The sequence below is a fragment of the Centruroides vittatus genome, unplaced genomic scaffold (assembly GCF_030686945.1).
Source record: "Centruroides vittatus isolate TY-2023 unplaced genomic scaffold, ASM3068694v2 contig_166, whole genome shotgun sequence".
Taxonomy (NCBI): domain Eukaryota; kingdom Metazoa; phylum Arthropoda; class Arachnida; order Scorpiones; family Buthidae; genus Centruroides; species Centruroides vittatus.
This window is the reverse complement of record NW_027121006.1, coordinates 2,007,235-2,020,129: the sequence shown is the minus strand read 5'-3', so window position 1 is coordinate 2,020,129 and position 12,895 is coordinate 2,007,235. Positions and strand designations below refer to the sequence as shown.

Below are 12,895 nucleotides of genomic sequence, written 5' to 3'. Positions count from 1 at the left end.
TGCGTATAAAATATAGTGAAAGATACCACCATTGATATATATTCCTTCATTATCTTTATAAAATAAATTATTTATGTCATTTATGTAGAAATTGAAAAAATACAGAGAAAGAGGTTCACCTTGAAGTATTTCACGTTTTGTAATTATTTCTGGACTAAGAATATGTACACATACTACAATATGTAATTTATAAGAAGAAAAAAGATGCATAATCGAATTTAAAAAACTGTTACCTGCGCCATATTGTTTTAGTTTATTAACCAATGTCAGAACATGAACAGAGTCAAAAGCTTTGGTGAAATCGATAAAGACAGCATAAATTTTCTTACGTTTTTTTTTTCTTGTAAATATATTTAAATAATTGCAGATAGTAAGAAGATAGTAAATCTTGTACTCATAGATTTGATGAAAGCCTATTGAAATTCAGAGTTAAAATTTGTTTTTTTGGGTCCATCGCTGAAAGCGATTTACTAGAATAAATGTGAAACCAATCGGTCTATAATTTTCGGTTTCCAAACGATGTCCCTTTTTGTAGATCATAACTAATTTAGCCGTATTAAAAATTTCTGAGTATTTAGACGTTTTATAAAAGAAATTAAATGAGTCAAGCGAAATCTGTTTGCCAGATTTGATAAATTTCGAAGTTATTAGGTCAATGACAGAGGCAGATTTTAATTACATTCTTTGGATTGATTCCTCAAGTTCGTCGAAGGTGAACGGCAAATCAAATAAATCGTTATTCGGATTAAAAGATGTTAGAGTTAGTGAATTATCGATATTTGGAAATTTGTTTAAAAATTGATTTCAAGTTGATGCTTCTATATTTATTCGATGATCTATTTCTTTTTTCTTAGCCGCTGTATAGTAGTCCAGAGAAATCTGTATTTTTCGTAGAAATCAACTGATATTGCAAATTTTTAACGTAATTGATTTTTTGTGCTTTTAATAAATTGTTTTAAATTTTTTATAACTCATAAATGTTTTATTTGAATAACTTTGTCTAAATTGGTGCAAGGATTTATTCTTCTTTCTTTTTGCAGTGTAGCAATGGAAGTCATACCAGGGTTTTTTGAATGAAGAAATTTGTCGTTGTTTTAGAGTTCGAATTTTTATAAATTGATTAATTATATTTACTAGTTGTAAATATTTTTCGTTTTCATTATATAATTCATTATTTAATATAGTTTTGATACAATCACTAATTTGTGAAAAAAGTCTTGATAATTATAATAAATTGTGTGATAAAATATAAATTTTTTCTCATAGAAAGTTTTAGTTGAAATCTTAAAAGAAGTACAAATCAGAAAATGGTCAGACATATTACAATTCAAAACCTGAATAGATATACACAGATCAGACATGAGTTCTGAGCAAATGGTTAAATCTATTACCGAACATCCGTCGTAATTTTTACATGTAAATTCAGAAGGACAATAAAATCTTAGCCTTCCATTCATAATATATAATTCTAATTGATGAGTATATTTCAGCAGTTACATTCCGAGATTATTATATTTTTTATCTTTGGATTCTCGGGTATTGCAGATTAATGAGTTGGGAGCGTAATATAACGTATCCATTTGTTGAGCTATTCTAGCATTCATATCGCCTATGATTATAATATATGGAGTAATATGTTTCCATTTTTCACATTGATCAAATATTTTATTTATAATTTCTACTTGTTCTGAAAAAGTGTATATTAATAAAATTATGATAAGTTTTTTAAATAACAATATTATAGTTGAATTAGTAACATATAGTAAAACTATTATGTAATCATCAGTTTTTTATTAAATTTAATCTTTCCAATATTTTTTTTTTAACTTTTGTCCAAACTCTGTGTTAAAATAAAACCTCCGTTAAGTGTGTTACAATCCATGGAATTAGGTTGTCAGAGAAGCACAGCTCGGTTATATCGGATGAAAGAATCTTGTTTGACATAAGATATATTTAAAGCATTGCAACAGAGCAGCTTATTTAATGTAGGAAACTAATAAAAAAATTGTTGTCTTTTAACCTGAACAGAACTCCTGAAAGAAAAATAGACAGACAGGAAAATTATTGTGTTAACTTAGTGTTTCGAAAAAACAGAAATTAAGAAGAATTTTAGGGATAACCAGAAAAGAAATAACTTTAATCTACTTACTGTGGCTAGTTTGTTCGCAAGACAACACTCACATCGTGTTTTTTGTGAAAATCTCTACGAAAGCAAAAAATACTTAAATGTAAAGTTAAAGACATTAAAAGAAAAGTTGGTTAACGTGCGTAAGTATCGATGCTGCGTGAAATACCTTAAGCCAAAACTCATTGCAAACAGCCCTAAATTATTTATTCGATGTCATGTTTGTTTCAAAGCGCATCCGGACAAAAGCTTTTCCATTAGGTAAATGTCCGTTTGTGATTTGTGGAAAGTTGAGACAATCGTCACACAAAATGAGAATGTCTTATGAGACAGAGTAAAAAAAGGGTTGTGTTTGAGCATAATTGAAGGAAAAGAAAGTGAAAAGTACTGTGTGAGACTTCCTGGGTGATGTAATAAGAAGAAAGTTTCGTCTAATCGAGATAATGCACAAAAACAATTGTTTAGTAATATAGTAAGACTTATTATTTTTAATTATGCACGAAAAGTATAAAAATTTTTTAAAATGGATGGAAAATAATGTCATTGAAGAACTGCGAGCAAAAGAATTATAAAAAATAAATCTTATTACTTTTTTAATCATATCGTATTTAAACGAAAAATTACCAGATTCTGCTTCGCTTTCAAAATTTAGGTAAGAAGCTTCAAGTGTTCTTAGATTCTGAAAAAAATTGCAGACCATATGACAATAATAAGTTAACGATTCGACATCGTAAGCTTTACGAAATGTTTGCAGCATACGATGGATATATAAGTAACGAAAATTTCCAGAGAAATTTGAATTCTTTTACATTTTGGAAAGACTGTTCCTTCTTTTTCGGGAATATTGAAGACGCCTTCTTCCAGGCAAAATAACAATTCTATTAATAGAGAATAATTTATTCATTTTACTGCAAACTATGTAAAAAATTGATTTTTTGAGCAATTCTGTAATCATGTCGACCAACATTATGAACATAAATATTCGATATGCTGAGGTGAACAGGAAATGCAAGGAATGCGCAGGGCCCAGCTGCATCTTCTGTTTAAGAGTTTTTTCCGAGTAAAGCCACGTACCTCAGCTATATTGTTTTTCCTGCTTTTTTTCTAAAGACATCATTCAGATGTCTTTAGAAAAAAAGCAGAAAAAACAATATTCGTTCATTGAAAGAATATTTTTACAGGCCGGTGAGCGGGATGTGTAATTACGTAAAATCCATAATAATGTACCATATCTAAGTAAAAATTAAAATACATGGAAAATACACATACTGATTCAAGCTTATAAACCCTGCGTTAGTGCAGTGAATTTTTTTTTCGGCATTAATGCAGTGGGGTGTTTGTCCATTCTAACTTTTATTTCTGTCAATGAAGCATGTAAATAAAAATAAATGAAGTTTTACTCATTTATTTGGCAGAGGCAAGTCTCATTATACATATGACTATATTCAAGTATGATTATATATTACATTAGTACAGAAATCCACGAAAATAAAAAACAACATTTATCAAACTCATTACACTAGATCTTATTATAAAACCAATAGTAAAAATCGAAATTGTTTTTTCAAGCATCCTTGTCATTCTGATTCATCGAAGTCAGCCATTTTAAATTTATAAGGGAATAAAACTAATTAAAATAAACTTATAATAATTAACGAAATTAAAAATAATTGATCTATATTATAAATAATAAATGTACTCAAATTATAGTTATTTTAAAAATAAAAAAACTAAATAAATATTTATAGAATTTTTTAAAAAACCTGATTAATACTGTGAATTGTTTGGACACCCCTACTGAGAATTGTTGTCTTTCTGTTACTGGAGTTTCTGCAACACTATAGTAATTTCTGAGCATGATCTATACATAAAATCATAAAGCTACTGAAGAAGAAACGGATATTAGTTGCAAAATTTATGAATAGTACATTTTTTAAAATGCTTAGGGTGTCAAAAAACCCCACTTCACTAACCCAGGGTAATATAAAAAAGTGATAAAGGTATAATTGATTAAAAATTGCACGACATAGCGTAAAGGCAAAAATGGTGGAATAAGGAAATGCAGTTAATAATATTTAAATTAAAATAGTAACAAAGTCAAGGTTTACAGCAAAATCAAATTTGAAAAAATACTAAAGATAAAAAATACACTATATATCAGAACATTTTTGGGTCATTAGATGTAAAAAAATTTCAAAATAATAATTAACTATAAATTTAATTACATAAATTAAGTGTTTATATTTAAATACTTTGTTTATATTTATACTAATGAAATAGATGAAGAAAATGTCTCTTTCACCTTGACATTAATTAAGACGTAGTAAGCCAAACCATAAACTACACTAAACAAGATAATGTTTTATCTTCTTTAGTTTAATTTATTGAATTATTCTAGAACTAAATCGAAATCATAAATCAGTATGTTACATATATTTTGCTGCAACGTTGCAAATTACTTTAATTTTTTATTGGCAAAGTAAAAAAATTTATATCTAATTTTTTGACAGATAAATTATATAACACTATATTTAATATTCACTTATATATGATATTACAAACTGAATAATGAAACTTTCAAATTTTAGCTTACAACTGGTGTAAGTATTTTCTGACCCATATTTTAAAATAAATTATATTATATATCTTTTTATTATAAAAGTTTAACATATCTCCAATTAGTACACGAGTATTGTTGTATCATTGTTTTCATTGAATAAATTCATGTAATCATTTCTCAAACATTTTTTTCAATGAAAAATTTTGATATCCTTCCAATTATTTCCTTGTCAAAAAACTTTCCTCTTCATAAAACATTTTAACATTTTCTTGGTTTAAGTTATTTGTTTCATTATATATCTAATTTTTTTGCATAGTAACAGTTTTGTGATGATAATTTATACTTACAATCACCCAATTTAAAAACAGGTGTAATTATTCATAATATCCAACAATTTGTTGATTTTAAAAGCGTAGAAAATATCAAGTATTGTTATAGTAAATATTTTAAAAAGCAACACACACACAAACAGTACATAACATTAACTCAAAATTTTCTTACATCCATCTACAAATAATTTTTTATAGGCACAGGTGAAAATGTATAACTGACAGAAATTTCTGTAGCGATATTACATATAATTTTGATTAACAAAATCAAGTTTTTACAAATGTATTACAAATTAATCATTACAAGAATAAAATATGACTGATACTTCAGGCAATAAGTCGAAAAAAAAGCACATTTCCTTTAAATTTTTTTTTAAAAACACGTCTGTTCTAAAAACTCACACCTGTGTGCTAAAAACACCTGGGCCCTTAGTTTCGAGTTTTTCGTGTTGTACTCAAATTGACGTCATTCAACTCACTCGTGTTACTATGACTCACATAATCGGTAGTCTCGAGTTAGACCAGTCGAGCAAACTCGAAAAGCGAGAGGAAATACGTCATACTCACTTAGTTACGTATGTCGTTAAGCATGATGGGATTATTTACAATGCATCTGGGTTTGCGACTGTAATAATTTGACCAATCATCTTAACTGTAACAAGTTGTAAACAAATTCACGTGAATTAGTTTGCACGTGTTGCAGTTACTTTTGTGTTATAGCGATAAAGAAAATGGAGACCTCCAACGCTTTATTTAAAAAAATCAGTGACGAACAGAAGGAAATATTAGTCACATACATTGAAAACAACAAGAAAATGAACTCTGGAAAATTTGACAACGAGTTTACTAGAAAAAAGCAATTAGATATGTGGAAGGAATTAGTTCAAAAATTAAATGCGTGCTTTGGAGCAAAAAAATCCGTTGTGGAATGGAAAAAAGTAAGTATTTTAATATAATCCTTTCTTCAGTTTTCTTCTTTAATCTGTTTCTTAAATTGTTCAACGAACTTAACACTTCTCATTAATAAATAATCTTAATATAGTGTCTATGCTCTTAATAATTTATACATATAATTTATTATCATTTTAATTCCTTCTGTTTTTCTATGAATTATACTTCTTTTTATTTTTGGAAAAATTGCTGTATAATTTCATGAAATAAAATTTTTTATTAGTGCTGGCTTGACATGAAGAGAAATGCGAAAGAGAAGGCATCGAGAATAAAAAATAGCAGAGGAAAGACTGGGGGTGGCAGAGAATCGAATGAAAAATTATCTTCTTTACAAGAACGAATTATTTCTATAATGGGAGATACAGTGGTTTTGGGGCAGCAAAACACTGTGGAATCGGAAGTTGAAGAATTTTCAAACATATTGCAGACTGAGGTGAATAATAGTCTAAATTTAAAATGAATAAAGATCAACAACGTGTTTTAAAAAATGTTATACTTCATTATTTTTCTGTATCTAATGGGCAGTATTAATAAGTTCTGAAATTTCTATCAGTACTACTATCATCTCTGTTTATATTTTTAAAATGTAATTTATTATAATAGAAATCTACAGCACTGCCAGAAATTGAAAATATCGCTGTGACAGGAATAAATTTTATTTCCGATTCTGAAAAGAGTTAGTATGCATTAAAATAAATAATCTCATATACCAAATAATTATAACACAAAAATTTGTTATGGTTTTCAATTGTTTTCAATTTATCTAAAGATAGTGAATATACAGATTTATCAAAAGGAGAGAGTCAGTGTAAGTCAATTTTTAAAATATTTTCAAATTACTACATTAAAGCAACTGTAGCATTAATTATAAGAACTGAATTTATAGAATCTGTTATAAATGAACTGCATAGTATTAAGTCATTTAATATACAAAGTTAAGATTTAGTGTAACAGAATTAATTAATTTTAGTTATTTTATAGCTATAGTAAATTTTCCATGTGAATTTATGTTTTGTAGTAAAAGGAAGAAAAAGAAAAAAACACATTTCTGCTGAACAAGAAGTAACTGAAGCAACGAAAAAAACAGATTCATTTATTCAACTAGAACAGAAAAAAATTAAATTGATGGAGAAAGAACTTTCCATATCTGAAGAAAACAGAGACTCATTTAAAAAAATTGCAACAGCATTAACTACTATTGTTGATATATTATCCCAAAATAATATATTTTCTCAAATATTATAAATTATGTATGTTTAGAATAATAATTTATTTATTTTCAAATTAAATTTGTTTTTCAAAGACTGATTTTTCTGTTCTTTATATCTGAATATTCTTGAAAAAGGCAGGCTCTTAACAGACATATATACAGGGTGGGCCAGCGAAAACGAAACGGCAGAGTGTTCGTGTTCGTCCAAGCAAATCGCTCGGACAGGTCGATTTTATTCTCGATGGGACATCTTTTGCAATAATGTTTTTGCGATTCTGAATACAACAGACAACAAAAAAATTTAAAAACTCATTTATTTTGTATTAACTAAACTAACATTTATTTCGGAAAAAAATGTTTGTTTAGTTAATATTCAGATTTGCAAAAACTTTATTGCATAAGATGTCCCCTCGAGAATAAAATCGACCTGTCCGAGCGATTTGCTTGGACGAACACGAACACTCTGCCGTTTCGTTTTCGCTGGCCCACCCTGTATATATATATATATTATTTTTAAGAAAAACACAAGCTTATCAGTTGTTGTTGGATCCTTCTGGTTTCATTAAAAAGTATATTATTTGATGTATTTTCAAATTCTGATGGTATGATATGCTGTAATTGGTCTTCTGGTTGCAATATATCATTATCGTCCAGAGCAATATTATTTTTAATGCAAATGTTGTGAAGCACAACACATGCAATTATAATGTTTGAAGCTGTCTCTGGATGATAGTGTAAGACCCTATGTTTCAACAAACATCTCCATCTATTTTTTAAGAGTCCATTACATTGAGTACTGGTTGTACGAAGTGAAGTCAGCAACCACGGCTCCAAAGGGTATCCACTGTCACCTAGAAAATACAATACATAGTTTGATAAGCTAATTATGATTTGTAAATACCACCTACAAACTATTTATAAATTATCTGGAAATTTAAACAGAGACTTGATGTTAACAATTATAATAATATATTTAAATTTATCATTACCTAAAAGCCAAGTATGTGCATTCCTGTTGCAGTTATGCCATCTCTGAAAGGCTTTCCTAACATTCGAATTTTTCTATATAAATGCATCATGTACACTACCAGGAAAACGAGCATTTACGTTCATAATGTACATGTTTGCATCACATATCTGAGAAAAGTATATTGAATGAAATTATGTATTAATTCTATATAAATGTTAGTGTATCATAAAATTAAATGCATACCAATATTGGATCCACATATGCAATAAGAAATCAACCAACATTTTCTTGTAAGATAATATTTTGTGATGTTCTGAATCAAAATAAAAAATGTTGGTTGATTCTTTATTGCATATGCTCATAGCTAATTCATTTTCAGCAATGAATTACTAATTCAATATAAAAATAAAATAAATATCAAAAGTAACTTTTTAATTGCTAGATATATTTTGATAGATAAGTAATGCAATATTTACCAATTGAACATTAAGAGAGTAATATCCTTTTCTATTAACATAGATATGCTCTGGATAATTGATATCCTCAACAGGTGGTGATACAATTGCTACATGACAACAATCAATTGCCCCTATTACACCTAGGAAAGAGTATTTTTCATAAAATCTAAAATGAAGAATGTACAATTTATTATTATTATTATTATTAAGAATGCCACAATATTGTTAATTCACTTACTGCTGCTTCAATTGTGCATGATCTTGTACATTGAATGGCATTCTAACCCAATCCTTTAATAAATTATCCCTTATAGCTACTGAAACACTTCTAATAGCTCGACTTACTGACTTCTGGCTAATATTTAAAGTAAAATCTTGGCCTATTCCTAACTGGTAGGAACCATAGGCAAAAAATCTTACAGCTGCCAAAACCTAATGAACAGTAATAAAATACATGTTAAATAAAATAGAATCAAACTTACTTATAAATGCTAGCAATAATTCATTCAGAATAAAAAATACTATTACACAATACTCTTAACATAAATTTAAAAATAACATTAAGATTTTAATTCTAAAAAATTTAATTCTTTTACTAAAATTAACAACGTTTTTTACAATTTATAGTGACATACAATGTATGCAGTTTTTACTTATGCAATTATTACTAGAGGAAGATATTTTAAATAAATATATTGTAATATCATTTAAACTTAATAATTGACTATTTAGCATTCATATATCTGTATTGTATTAAAATAATTTAAACTTACTCTAGTTTGAACACTTAATGCCGATCTTCTAGTCTGTTCTTTCAGTGTCGGTCGAAGTGTATTTATTAAATTTAATGCCACTTCCTTGGAAAGCCTAAATAATCTTCTAAAATTTTAATCGTGAAGATCAAAGGCATCTATTCGTGGTCGAAAAATTCGTTGCCTTCTCAAACAACGTCTTTCGGCTCTTTCTAACTCTTCGATAGCGATAAGAATTGCGTATCTGTCAGCCATTTTCACTTTCGAGTAGCGATCTCACATGCGCGACTCAATGTGAGTAGCAACTCACATGGTGAGATAGGAAAGCACATGAGTTATAACTCGAGACTACCGATTTGACGTCAGTGTGTGAGATAGTACCACGTGACACGTTCAACACGTTGGGAGTTGTAACACGAAAAACTCGAGACTAAGGCCCCTGGTCGGACAATATCGTTTATAAAAAATTAAGGGACAACCGAACATTCCTATTACCTCAGAAAATGAGTTTAGACAAAGGGTTCTCAAAGTGAGCGATACCGCCCACCTAAGGCGGTGAGTAAATCTAAGGGGCGCTGGAGGCAGGGTACTGAACGGTCACCAAAGCAAAAGTTGGGGTCACTGATGGGTTAGGAGGCGTTGGGTATAACTTTATGGAACAAAGAGAGCAGTGGATCAAAAAAGTTTGAGAACCGATGGTTTAGAAGATAAATGTGTCCTGATTTTTTACACTTGGTCCTTCATTCTCTATAAGAATATTCAACAAAACTTGTCTTCTAAAAGTTAATAGTTTTATTTTAACATTTTCATTAAAGTACTTAATAATAATAATAAATAATAATAATAAGCTTAATTTTAGAATATGATATTAATTTCAATAAAAAACAGACTGATAAAAAAGTGAACCAAAACCAAAACATAATAAAAACCATATGTTTAAAAAGACTATATTCGACTTAAACTCACTTTTGTCTAAGATAAATCTATAAAACTTCTCCTGTATAAAATCAGAATTAGCGATAATCAAGTATGGAGGTGGTTGAATTTTAAAGTAACGTGTACATTTCTCTGACAACATCGAAAGGGTTGTATCCTCTAGAATAAATATAATATTATTGAAGAAAACAGATATGACAAGAATTTTTTATAGAGATGAATTCGAACGAACTTTTTGAATGAAACTTTTTTATAAAAGAAATATTAGAAAAATTTGTTTCAAGTGAAATATTATAACCTCTTGAAATCCACTACTAGAAAAAACTTATTTTTAATTGAAGTTTTGTTATATTATTGACCTTTGGGTGTCACTTGTTAGTAAATTACAATTTTTTTTAATTTTTTTGTTTTCGGTCATTAAAAAATGGTATGTGCCATATATGACACAATGGATCTCTACCTGTACAAAATGCAAACTTTCCTGTTCATGTAAAAATAGTTTATTTGACTGTTTTTGTACAATAATTGACATTTTATATTTACATATGATATGCTTTAAAGCAATTTTAATTTGTCACAAGGCACAGATGGATTTTGCATTTGATACAGTACACTGTAGCTCATACACTTTTATATCAGTGCATTTGGCAGCAGTGATTTTTGCTATTTGCAATGATTTCTGGTATGTGTTTTGCTCCACTTTTGCATTGTATTTTTCTGGAATGTAGAGTTGGAGTATTTTTTTATTATTTTCCTTTTCTTTGTCATCTTCAGTGTTCATTTTTTTATTTTCTGTACTATCTGAATGGAATAGCCATTTTGACACTTTTACTTTAAATTTTAAATATTGAAGTGTGTTTTTCTTCCTCTTATTTTTATTGCTCTGCTATCTCTTCTGCAGGCTATCCAAAAATTGTTTTCATTTCATCAGCAGTAAAATTCAAAAGTTTTTCCAGGTGAATCAGTGATATTTGATTTGTGCATGTCATCATCAAGCAATGACATCAAAGAGATTCTCAGGAATATAATTCAAGAAATATTCTTCAGACTCACACTTCTTACCCTTTCAGAGTTCTTCCTGAAATGCAGCAGCTGGTAGCAAGGGCTTAAATCTATTTATATGGCACCATGGTGACATCTGTTACTGCACTGATGTCAAGAAATCTTCCTCTATTTACATAGCTGAAGCATCATTTTTATCATCGTCAAATATATCATCTAATGACTTACATTCTTCAGGACAGTTTGGTTGATAAATGTTCTGACTGGTTAAAATGTTTGGTCACTGTCTTCATCACTGGACCTGCCTTCCAGTCCACACAAATTTCTATCAATATCAAGTGTCCTATCATGTTCCTTTCTTATTTCATCTGTTGACACTGAAAGATTTATAATAAATGTCAATAATTTAGTTTTAATATATGACTTATCATATTAATAATTTATAAATTATTAACAAACAAAATTCTGCTGACCAGATAAATAACTATATAAACACAAATCACAGAAATTAATTTATTAATTTATTAATATAAATAAATAATTATTTTTATTAATAAATTAATTTAATAAAAAATGAAAATAAATAATAGAATACATATTGCTGACTAAATGACAAAATAACTATAAAAGTAGATAACTTGCCAATATGAAAACAGTTCATAGGCTGTAATGTAATTATTGTAACACTAAGAACCAACGTGTCATATACGACACATTCAAAAGTTAGCTCATCTTATGAAATACTGTTATTAATATAAGTTTTAAAAAATACTCTTATATAATCTTAGAAGTCTCCTGAACAAAACCAATTTTAAATTGTTAAATTATAATAGATAGTAATAGAGAAAAATGAATACTTTCATGAAACAGTCATACTTGTGATCACTTCCAAAAACATGTGCTCAGACAATCACTTATATTTTTCTTCATCTCTATCACAGTGGGATGCATGTGATCTAATAAGCTTCACTAAACTCTAGTGATGAAAGGAATAACTAACATAATTGTTTAGCAAGCAAAAAAGAAGAGCAGCTTCTCATTCTTTGAAAGGAAAATTGTGTGTCATATACGACACTCGGCATCCCAAGAGGATAAGTGAAAGAACTGACTTAACTCGCGAGTTCATCTCTCTAATCGCAAATAATTTAAACTGGGTATTAATATGGAAAAATTATATATTTCTAGTTTACTTATTGAAAAATTTATTCGACACGGAAAATGGAATTTAATTTTTGAACATCAACTATTATTAAAAAAATTCATAAATAAATTTTGAAAATATCTCGATTGAAATAAAATAGCAAAATTACAAATTCTCCCGAATGAATTTAAGAAGTATATAAGTAAATTACATACGATAATAGTTTTAAAACACCAACGATTATTAATGACACTCTGCATGAGCTGTGAGATTATCTACATTAGGTTTGAATTTTCCTTATTAAATAGTGATCTTTATGATTTTAAAAACCACTTTTTAGTGTTATATTTTAAAATATCAGAAATTACATCAAAAATATATTTCTGAAAATTCATGTAGTTTATTACTGAATGCACTTCATGATATTTGAAACGTTCTTGAAGATATGATAAAAAAGTTAA

General features: G+C 28.1%; 1 pseudogene; it reads right to left on the bottom strand.

Moving 5' to 3' along the window:
• Positions 1–7,688: 7,688 nt before the first annotated feature.
• On the bottom strand, positions 7,689–9,147 carry LOC136968966 (putative nuclease HARBI1; annotated as a pseudogene).
• Between the last annotated feature and the right edge of the window lie 3,748 nt (positions 9,148–12,895).